The 9912-nt window shown below is 47.9% G+C and overlaps 1 protein-coding gene across 3 annotated transcripts in view; it reads left to right on the top strand.

Annotated features, from left to right (window-relative positions):
- The first annotated feature begins 8992 nt into the window (after positions 1-8992).
- Positions 8993-9912, top strand: part of HIVEP2 (HIVEP zinc finger 2) — a 204760-nt gene continuing 203840 nt past the window's right edge. For 2 of the 3 annotated variants that reach the window (XM_025866138.2, XM_025866150.2), the window contains exon 1: positions 9467-9596. The gene's annotated coding sequence lies outside the window, so the exon portion shown is untranslated. Of the gene's footprint in view, positions 9143-9466; positions 9597-9912 lie in introns of those variants that run through there. The other variant, XM_073894018.1, reaches the window with a different exon arrangement.

Genomic DNA, 9912 nt, shown 5'->3' with positions numbered 1-9912 from the left:
TAGAGAGATAGATAGATAGATATAGATAGATGATAGATAGATAGATAGATAGATAGATAGATAGATAGATAGATAATAGATGTCTTTACTTCAGGGTAGAAGTTAAAATATTGATTACCTCAGGGGTACATTAGCTGAGAAGAGGCACAAGGGAGCATTCTGGAAGGTTAAAAATATTCTCCATCTTGATCAGAACAATGATTACATGAACACATGCACACACATATTACACAAACACATGCACACACACAAAAATTAATCTGGTTGTACATTTGTGATTTGTTTATTTTGTGTATCTAAATTTAAAAAAATATGAACTGTTGTGTTAATTCATCAAGGACTAGACTACATGCATGAAATTTGGTAAGCTTGGTAACACTAGTGCCTGGGTCAGACATCTCTAGAGTCCAGCACAAAACCTTTGCTGGAAAACAACTGTTGCCTTAAAGGACAGATCTAAGATCAACCACACAACAGGAAGCCTTTCCAAAACCACAGGTTGATCTGTTTTAACTATGATCCTACCTATATCATTGTATACAACTTTATTTAGCTAAGGGAGTGTCATATTTTTTCAGTGGCTATGCCATGGTTTATACACAGCCCAGGAAAAGATAAGAAGGCAGGAATAAAAGACTAACTTTAAAACTCAGAGTACTTATTCGCCATAATTCATAGCTGGTACAGCCTCTGCTAGTTGAGGATTCCATGATGCAGATCAGAAGAAATGGTTATAAAACAATGATGGATGAAATTAGACGGTCCTAGGGGACACGGGGTATATCAGTTGGCCAGAGAGAAGGTTTTGTATGCAAGAATATGCAATATTCCATATATGAAGAATGTCAATGGGAAATGACATACTGAATAAATGGTTCCTTTATGAAAATTTTTAAAAAAAAGATATAAAAGAAATAATTAACTCTCTAATACTGTTATACTCTATGAAAATCAATGAGAATGGTCTTGTTGATATAAGTGGACTTTTCCAGTAATTGAATCTTAACCCTCTTGAGTAAAAAATATTTTAAAAATGATTTTAATTTTCTATTGTAGAAATCTTTCTAAGCAATCCTGAATTTCTTCCTTCTCACTTAGGAAAGGTATTGCTGTGACACACTCCTCTCTCCATGCTTTGGGCTCATCAAGTGTGTTGATGGTTGCATGGGACCCTCTCAGCAGTTACTATGTTGATATCCCAGAAACAACAACCTGAACCTACCCCACTCCCTGCTTATCTGTGTACTTTTGGTATCTCCTTCCTTGCTGAGAACATTCTACACTGGGTCTGGGATAACATCCTCTACTAACACATCTTCTCTTTAATGTAACCCTTTTAACTTACTACCTTATTTTACATATAATTTCTAGCTAAGGGCCTGAATCATTGCACAGGCTTGTGACAATTATTTGACTTTGTGTGTATGTGTGTTTTTCTCCTCTTAACTCATGGTTCAAAGCTATATAAAAGAGGGTCAAATCTATGAGAGATCTGACCAACAGACAGAGTGAGAGTGGATCAAGTCTCTATTCTCAAGAATCCTAAAAGTTTAAGGATTGAGGTACCAATAAAAAACTTCATTGGCTAAATTCAAGAAAAATGCATTTGTTCCCCTAAAATGTTTTAAGGCTTGATAATGAGAAACAACTCTTCTCATTTCTGAGCATATAGTATATCGATTTTATGTGGCATAGGTTTAAGCTGAAATCTCTATCCTCTCATCCACCACAAGAACTTGGTAGGAATATGAAGGTGCTTGATAAGCTCTCTCCCCTGTTCTTCCCCTTTCTGCTCTCCTCTCTTCCTATTCCTCCTTTTTTACTCACCCTGGGTTGTGGGCAGTTCAAACTTTAGAATCTATGACTATAAGTGCCTTCCCCCCCAACCCCCCCCTGCTGCTCTGGGGGATGAGGAAGTGGAGGCCCAGGGAGGGGAGGCAAATCTCTGCTGGCTCAAGGTCAGAGCTGGGACTTGTGCTCTGGGCCACCTACTCTGCTCTTGCCCAAGAAGCCTACGTCCTCATGGCTCCCTCTCCACACGCCCCGCCAGAGGCTTTCTCCGTGGGTACCAAAGACCTATCTTCCATTTTGCCTCTCACTTTGTATTTCCACACCCTTTCCCCTTCCGTCTGTGTTCTATTCCTAGACCTCTATTGTTCCCCCACAGCAACCCTGCCCAAACTTTAGGCCTCTCTGTCTCACCCCCCCTCCACACCTCCCCATATCATCCCCATCCTATGCTTTGTCAAGATAAATCAGTTAAGAGTCCTAAGCTAGCTGTTACTCCAGAAAAGCAATCTAATAAATTAATCTCTCATAAGAAGTTAATGACTTATTAAGGGCTTAGGATATTAAGAATTCACTACTTATATTTGGCTTGTACTGGAAGATTTTCATCAATGCAAAGCCTTAACCCCACGCAGTGACTGTTAAGTGAGGAATTTCAACTATAACCTATTTTGGAGTCGGGGGAGGTGATTGAAGAGATGGGGGAGGGCTAATGTGATGTTCCAAAATTGTTAATGACGCACCATAAGCCTACGTTCCCCTATATCTAAGGGGGCAGGCCCTTCAGGCTTTACTTATCCTGGACAGTCTTATTGCTACTACTGACTATTTCCTAATTTGATTTTTTGTTCTCTAGTCTTCTGGTTTTTCTATCTTCCTTAGGATAAAGATCTTATGTGGGCAGCCCTTGAGTGCTCTCTAGAATGTAAGAAGCTAGTCTACTAGCAATTTAGACTACTGAAATGTGCAGAACCCTTCCATAAACTGTGGGCATGGCTAGTCCTAAACTAAACCAGAAAATTATCAAAGTTTGTTTGCAGTCTCTTCTTCCCCACCAACTTACCTCTCTCCCACCTTTCTCCCCACTGTGCATTCCTAATTCTGTGCCCCACAAACCTTTGTCCTCTCTCCATTTTTCTTATACCTAGCCTTGGTTCATTCACTGGGGCCTTTTCTTTCCAAACATATGTTTACAGAGATGAAATCTGGTTAAAATAAAAGCCACAAGAATATCTTTGAAGAATAAAAAGGGCTAATTTGTCATAAGTGGTCACATGAAACTTGAGGAATGTGATAAAGTGCAGAGAAGGGGGTTCTCAGGCAATCAGGTAGCTCCATTTCAATCTTAGGGGCAAAGTGTAAAGTAATGGTTCTCCAGGTTTAATGAGAATAGGAGTAACAGGTGGGGGGATGCTCTTTAGGAACCATGGAGTTTCCCAGGCCCTAACTGTGAGGATTCTAATTTTATAAATTTAGGGGGCAGCCCAGACTTTTACAAAACCATTTCAAGAGATGTTAGAGATGCTTGGGTGGCTCAGTCAGTTAAGCACCTGCCTTTGGCTAGGGTCATGATCCCAGGGCTCTGGGGTCCAGTCCTGACTTGGGGTCCTTGCTCAGAGGGGAGCCTGCTTCTCCCTCCACCTCTGCCTGCCGCTCCCCCTGTTTGTGCTCTATCTCTGTCTCTCTCTTTTTCTTTCTCTCTGACAAATAAATAAATAAATAAAATCTTAAAAAAAGAAATGATGCTACTGGTTGTCTTTGGTCTTGGAAATATACCTAGAGAAACTCTGGAGTATGGGGTGACAAGTTGGCTACCAGTTGGCTGGAAGTCTATGAGCTCTGCCCATCCTACGAAAGCCAGGAGGATGAACACTTTATTCTTCAATCGTAACAGATGTCACCTTTGGTCTCAGTAAGTACAGCTCCAGCTGACTGGTCCTTAATTACCACCCCCGCCCTCCACTCCCCAACCAAAGGAAGTTATAATGGGGTAGACTGGTCTACATTAGAGGGTTTGGCTTGTATCCTATTAACAATTCAACAGACAGGCATATTTTTCCCTCAAAATTCTTTTCTTCAACTAATTTTTGGAGTCCTAAGTTTTCTTCACACCACACAAATCATGAAACTGCTTAATTCCTCTCCATATAGCAAGTAAAGCAGGTGAGTAGAAAGTAGGAGAGCCATCAGAAAGGCAGTTCTAAACCATCATTCTTTACTAAGACCCAAGGCTATATTCCATTTACTCCCCCAGAACTCTGTAGCAGATACCCCCTTTAGAGTCTTATTTATAGTACTATAAATTTATCTGAGGGAATGGCATGCTAGTTAATTCATTTTACACAGTTTTGTGGAGGGATTTATTGCAGTGAGTTATATAGAATTTACAGCCATAAGGAGTTAGGCATGCCATCATGACCAATTCCCTAACTTTAAAAATAGAGAAACCAAGGCCAGAAACTTAAGGGATATAGTGGACACACCCTCCCCACAATGACTCCTCTTCTTTCTTTTGGGAACTGCTCTTTCCACGAGGACCACCCCCAACTCCAGGTCTAGGTATGACCAATCAGATCACTCAACCACCCACGTCCAGTGATTGGACCAAGGGCAAGGACCTGACCAAGGCTGCCTTGCGCTATCTGGGAAGAAGGTCATTTCCCACTGGGGTTGCTAAATTGGAAAAATGATAATCTGGGACTGCTGCCACCGCCCTGCAGAATGTTTGTCTGAAGAGCAAAGTGAAGCAGAGGGATAGGAAAAGCTGAGAGAGGGAGAATGGACCAGGGTAAGATCATTTGAGCACCAGGAACGGGCTGAGTTACAATTTTGTTCTTTACTTCTAGTTGTATGAGTCAGTGAACTCCCTTTCCCTCTTTTTTTATGTTTTACTAACATAGAATATATTGTTTGTTTCAGGGGTACCAAGTCTGTGATTCATCAGTCTTACACAATACCCAGCGCTCCCCACAACGCATACCCTCCCGAACGTCCATCACCCAACCGCCCCATCCTTCCCACCCCCCACCCCTCCAGCAACCCTCAGTTTGTTTCCTGAGATTAAGAGTCTCTTATGATTTGTCATCCCTTTCACTCTTAAAGTAGTGTGAGTTGAGGATTTAAACCTACAACTGATTAGTAACATGGACATGCCTGGTTTTGAAGTTTTATATACAATGTCTCCTGGTACTCAGGTCTCCTACCTGGGTGTATCAGTCTCCATGCTTTGCAGCAGTAGGTCTTGAGTTTTAGAACGCCTAAGCATAAACTGCATTATCTGCTAAAAATGCAGATTACTAGGCCCACAAAGATTCAAATTTGGTGGGACTGGGTGGCAACGGCCATAAACCTGCCCCCTTAACAAGCTTTTTCCTGAGTGAGACAAGTCCCGAGTGGCTAACGAGGCTGTTCTGTCCATTGGCTGTCACCTGGTCCAGTCACATTGCTTCCGTTGAGGTCTACAAACATGCCAGACTTGCTCTGGCCTTAGCTGTTCCTTCTGTGTGAAAGGCTCTCTACTCCAGCTAGATCTACTGCTAGAGCATTCTCTTTAATTATTGTCAGAAATGTCACTTTTGAGAAGTGACTTGTCTATTCTGATCTCCCTATTGAATACAGCAACACACCCCCCCTCACCCCACCCATATCCCTTACCCTATTTTATATTTTCCCTATAACTCTTTTTACATTCCATAGTTCTTTTTTTTTTTTTTTAAAGATTTTATTTATTTATTTGAGAGAGAGAGAATGAGAGACAGAGAGCACGGGAGGGAAGAGGGTCAGAGGGAGAAGCAGACTCCCTGCCGAGCAGGGAGCCCGATGTAGGACTCGATCCCGGGACTCCAGGACCATGACCTGAGCCGAAGGCTCAGTCGCTTAACCGACTGAACCACCCAGGCGCCCCTACGTTCCCTAGTTCTATACCTTTTATTTCTTATTTATTTTCTATCCTCTTCTTGTCTGTCTCCCCTCCCCCTGGGGCTAGACCACAAGCTTCAGGAAAATGGGGCTCTTCGATTTGTTCACAGATGTATCCCAAGTATCTTCAGCACACGGTAGGCAAGAAAGAAATATTTTTTGAATGAAAGTGTTTTCAGTCCAAGGTAATTTCTGACTCTGAAAAAATGTGATACTGCCACGTGGACATTAACTATTTTACTTTCTTAATACCTCTTAATCCAGATCACCAGATTTTCTTTTCCTTTGAAATGGAGAAGCAGTGAGAAAAGTAATGAAAAGAAAGTTCTTACCTCACTGCTGATGCTCTATATGGGAGCCCAAGCTGGGTCAGCTAAGCCCCACGGAGGCTCACTTTCCTTAGAGCCTCCTAGGGCTGAGTACACAGTTTACCATTGCTGGTTTTGTCTCTGACGGTTTTCTGGGAAGAGGAGTTTTTCTGTTACTATATTGCACTTGCTTATAAGCAACTGGACAGACACGTTGCTGCATTAGCAGCTGGAGACAGGGATGCATTTACTTCAACACCGAGATTTTTCCCAAGCAGAAGGGATGGTAACTAGTTTACACAGATTCCCACATTCTGTTTCTACTCAATTCAGGCTACCTTCTTTAGAAGTCTGATGATTTTGGAACAAGGTAATAAGAATCCAAGTTTGATTAAACAGTGCCTTTAGGGATCCTCTTTGGTGGTGGGATCAGGTCATCAAAACTGATATATATTTGCTTTTTCTAAAAAAATTATTTTAACTGCCCAATTAGCTGAATACCTTAATATTCACATTATGGCACTTAATCTTGTCTTTTAAAGAGGCATTTAAGATTTCAACTAACATTCATTGTAGTGAAGCAAAATGCTGCTTGCTATCCTTGCTCAGTTTCTAGGATTTTGGGTAGCTGCTATTGTGTGTGCTGAAGGGAAATTGGATTCTTAAAGAAACTGCTTAATCTTCTCTATTAAGCAATTAAATAAAATGGGCTCTGGGCGCAGGCAGCAGGTGGGTTTGGAAGTGAAAAAACATTTCAAAAATCATGTTTTGCGTTTCAAACGGATGCTTAAAAATGCAATGGCATACATTTAAGAGAGAACGATGATGGGAGAGTTTTTATTAAGTGCTTCAAGTTAAGTGGAGAAAGGCTGAAAATTCAAAAACTTATACAATGAAAGGAGAAGTCGCTTTAGTGGAAGTAGGCCCTGAATTTAAATGAGATCAACCTAAAAGGACACAGTGAAATTTATTCCAAATCATTCAGATTTTTCTCCTTTGAAAAAAATATCGATAAAAAAGGTATCGCCGCTTTATTTTGCAGAGTCGTCCTTCACGGCAATGTCGCCATTGCACCGGGACCTCAGAAATACACTGATTATAGGTCTAAAGGAAAAACAAAACAAACCAAAACCGAAACCAGCAGTGCAACTGTCGAAGTCATTAAGGGGGCTGTCCTCCCATTTAATGTATTCGTTTTTAATGAAAAGGGAAGGGAATATTTGATACGTCCTGACATTTGGTCCCTTTCCGCGAAATCTGAAACTTGAGACGCAAAACATTCCGCAGTCGTCGGTGAAATACCTGTCTTAAAGGCAGAACCACAGTGAATGTCTTTGGCCCGGAATTCCAGAGACTAATTTCCACCCCTCCCACGGAGTCACCTGCTCAGGGGGAACCCCGGCCAGAAATCCGGGTCGCGCCAGGTCAAATCTTGCGCGTCTCTTGTTTACTCCGCCCGGGGCAGGGCGGCGGCGCGGCCGGGAAGGGGGGCGGGTTGGAGGGTGGGGAGGCCGCCCGGCCCCGCGGTGCCCGCGGCACTGGGCTCCGCTAGGCTCTGCGCGGCTGCTCGGGAGCCCGGGAGGGGCGGAGCGCGGTCCCCGCCGAGCGGGGGGACCACCCGGAGGAAGCGCTCCGGGCGCCCGCCCGGCCCTGAAGCCACTCGCCGCGGCCTCCGGGGAACCTCCCCCGAGGGTGCACACGAGTCCACACACGCAGGGTAACGGCTGAAGGGAGCCCCGGTGTCCTCCGGGTGTCGCTGGGTCGGGGAGGAAGCCCAGAGCCCCGGTCCCCGCTCGCCTGGGATTCCCCGGTCCCCGGGCCCCGCTCTCCCCGCGCGGGCTACGATTTCACTCGCATCTCTTCCGAGGCGAGGGAAGCGCTTGCGCTGGAGGAAGCCGCTAGCCCCGGGTCCCGGCGCGGCCCACCAGGAAACCCGCAGCTGTTCCCCGCGCCGCTGCCCAAGCCAATTTCAATACCCCCGCGAGGGCGGGCCGCGTGCCCGGAGCTGGGTGCGCCCAGGGCGCCCTGGCGAGTCACCCCAGGGAAGGCAATTGGGGCATTTCAAATGCATGAAAAGTTCGTGCTTCCGCAGGGGCACGGAAAGTGCTAGTAAAAAGCTTTGCAAAGCTCCAGAAATGCAGCCAGGAGCTAGTCCGATTTTTTTTTTTTTTGACCCAAACAAAACCGGGGGGGGGGGGGGGGGGGGGGGGGGGTGGCGGCGAGGGAGAAGAAAGAGCTCAGAGGTACATGGACAAAATCATAATGACAATACTAATTATTATATAATTACATTTGTCATCAAGACAGGGAAGATTAGATTATATGGGGAAATGGGGAAGTTGGGCGGGGGGAGGGGAGGTTTCCACGTCCATAAAGGAAATTCTCAGGCTCCTAGAGACGCCCAAGTTTTTTTGCATGACAAGTAGAGACTGGCTCTCGGGGGAGTTCCCCGATCCGACCGAGCGGGAGCGGGCAACCGGGGCCGGGCCCTGCCCTCCCGGCCGCCTCCCTCCCCCGCCGCCCCGCGCGCCGCGCATCCCTCTCTCGCTCGCCGGCTCCAGACTGGTTTTTCTGGTTCAGCCTCCCTCCCTGGGACGCGCTGGGGGATCCGATGACGTCGCTGGCTGAGTCTCTCCCTCTTCCTCCCTCCCTCCCTCCGCCTCTCCCCCCGCCCGCCCTCGCCGCGCACTCCTCCTAGTAACTTCTGTTCGGGGAGGCGCTGCCAGGAATAACCCGGTGCGTCCACAGCCCGGGAGGGGAGGCGGCCGCTGCGGCTCCCGCACGCAGACTGCTTGCGGCCCGGGTCTCGCGCTCCCTCGCGAGCCCCGCGGCCCCTGCCCCGGGCCCATCTCCGTATAGTGTCAGAAAAAATAAATAAAGGAAAGAGGAGCCTGGGCAGGCGGTCGGGATCTCTTCCCTCCCTCCGCGCCCGCCCTCCCTCTGTCCTTAAGGAAATGCTACCAGACACCCCCCACCAGACACGCTCAGCCTTGGCGAGGAGCGGCCGCCGCGGCAGCGAGAACAAGGGCACCAGGGGGGTTTCCTCCTCCTCCTCCTCCTCCTCTCCCTCCTCTTCCTCCTTCTCCTCTCCGTCCTCCTCCTCCTCCTTCTCAGCGGTGACTTTCCAGGTGAGCGGCCGCCGCTGCTGCGAGGATCCCCCCTGCCCGTTCGGGCTCGGGCCGCCGCGTCGCGCCCTCCTCCCGTCCCTGTCACCCGGCGGCGGCTGGGAGCTGACAGCCGCCCGAGGGGCTTGCGGCCCGGAGGCGGGCAGCCGGCGGGAGGCGGGCTGGAGGTGAGAGGGTGGAGAGGAGGCGAGCGGGGCGCCGCCGAGTGCTGTCTCTCCCCGCCGGAGGAGGGTCTCCACAAAAACATCTTCGGGGACAGTGGCACAAGTCTTTGCCAAGTTGAGTCTTGGACCTTGAGGCTCTCCGGAGCCTGGAGCAACTTGGAGGGTCTCCTGGCTGGTTAACAATATTCCTACACGTCTGGACTTTGGGGTGCTGGGTGCAGCCTTGGGGTGCGTGGAGGGCGGACCGACCATTTGGGAGAGCAGAGCGGCGGGAATCTAGGTTCCTCGGCTCGGTAAGTGGCCTAGGCGCCGTGTTTTTCCTGCCTCCTTTAGCACTGGGAGCTTGTTTCACTTTATACCGAAATCGCCTCCGCCGGACTCGGTCGCCTCTCGCGGCGCGTGCCCCCGGCCCCTTCCCGGTTTCCCGAGGGTGAGGGTCGGAGGGGGCGGGGTTGGGGGAGACCTCGCCAGGGGGGTCCGGCGCGTCGGGAAATGCGGGGAATACCCTGGCCGAGGATCTATGCAGATGAGGGGAGGCTGCTTTGCGTAATGTCCTGGGGGGAGGGGGCCGCGCGGGAGCGCTGGAGGCAGGAATGTGCCTGGTTACTA

Source organism: Callorhinus ursinus, unplaced genomic scaffold, assembly GCF_003265705.2.
Source record: "Callorhinus ursinus isolate GAN/ISIS: 27379988/994484 unplaced genomic scaffold, GSC_fseal_2.0 scaffold6, whole genome shotgun sequence".
Classification (NCBI taxonomy): domain Eukaryota; kingdom Metazoa; phylum Chordata; class Mammalia; order Carnivora; family Otariidae; genus Callorhinus; species Callorhinus ursinus.
The sequence above is the reverse complement of the archived record's forward strand: the minus strand, read 5'-3'. Positions and strand labels throughout refer to the sequence as shown.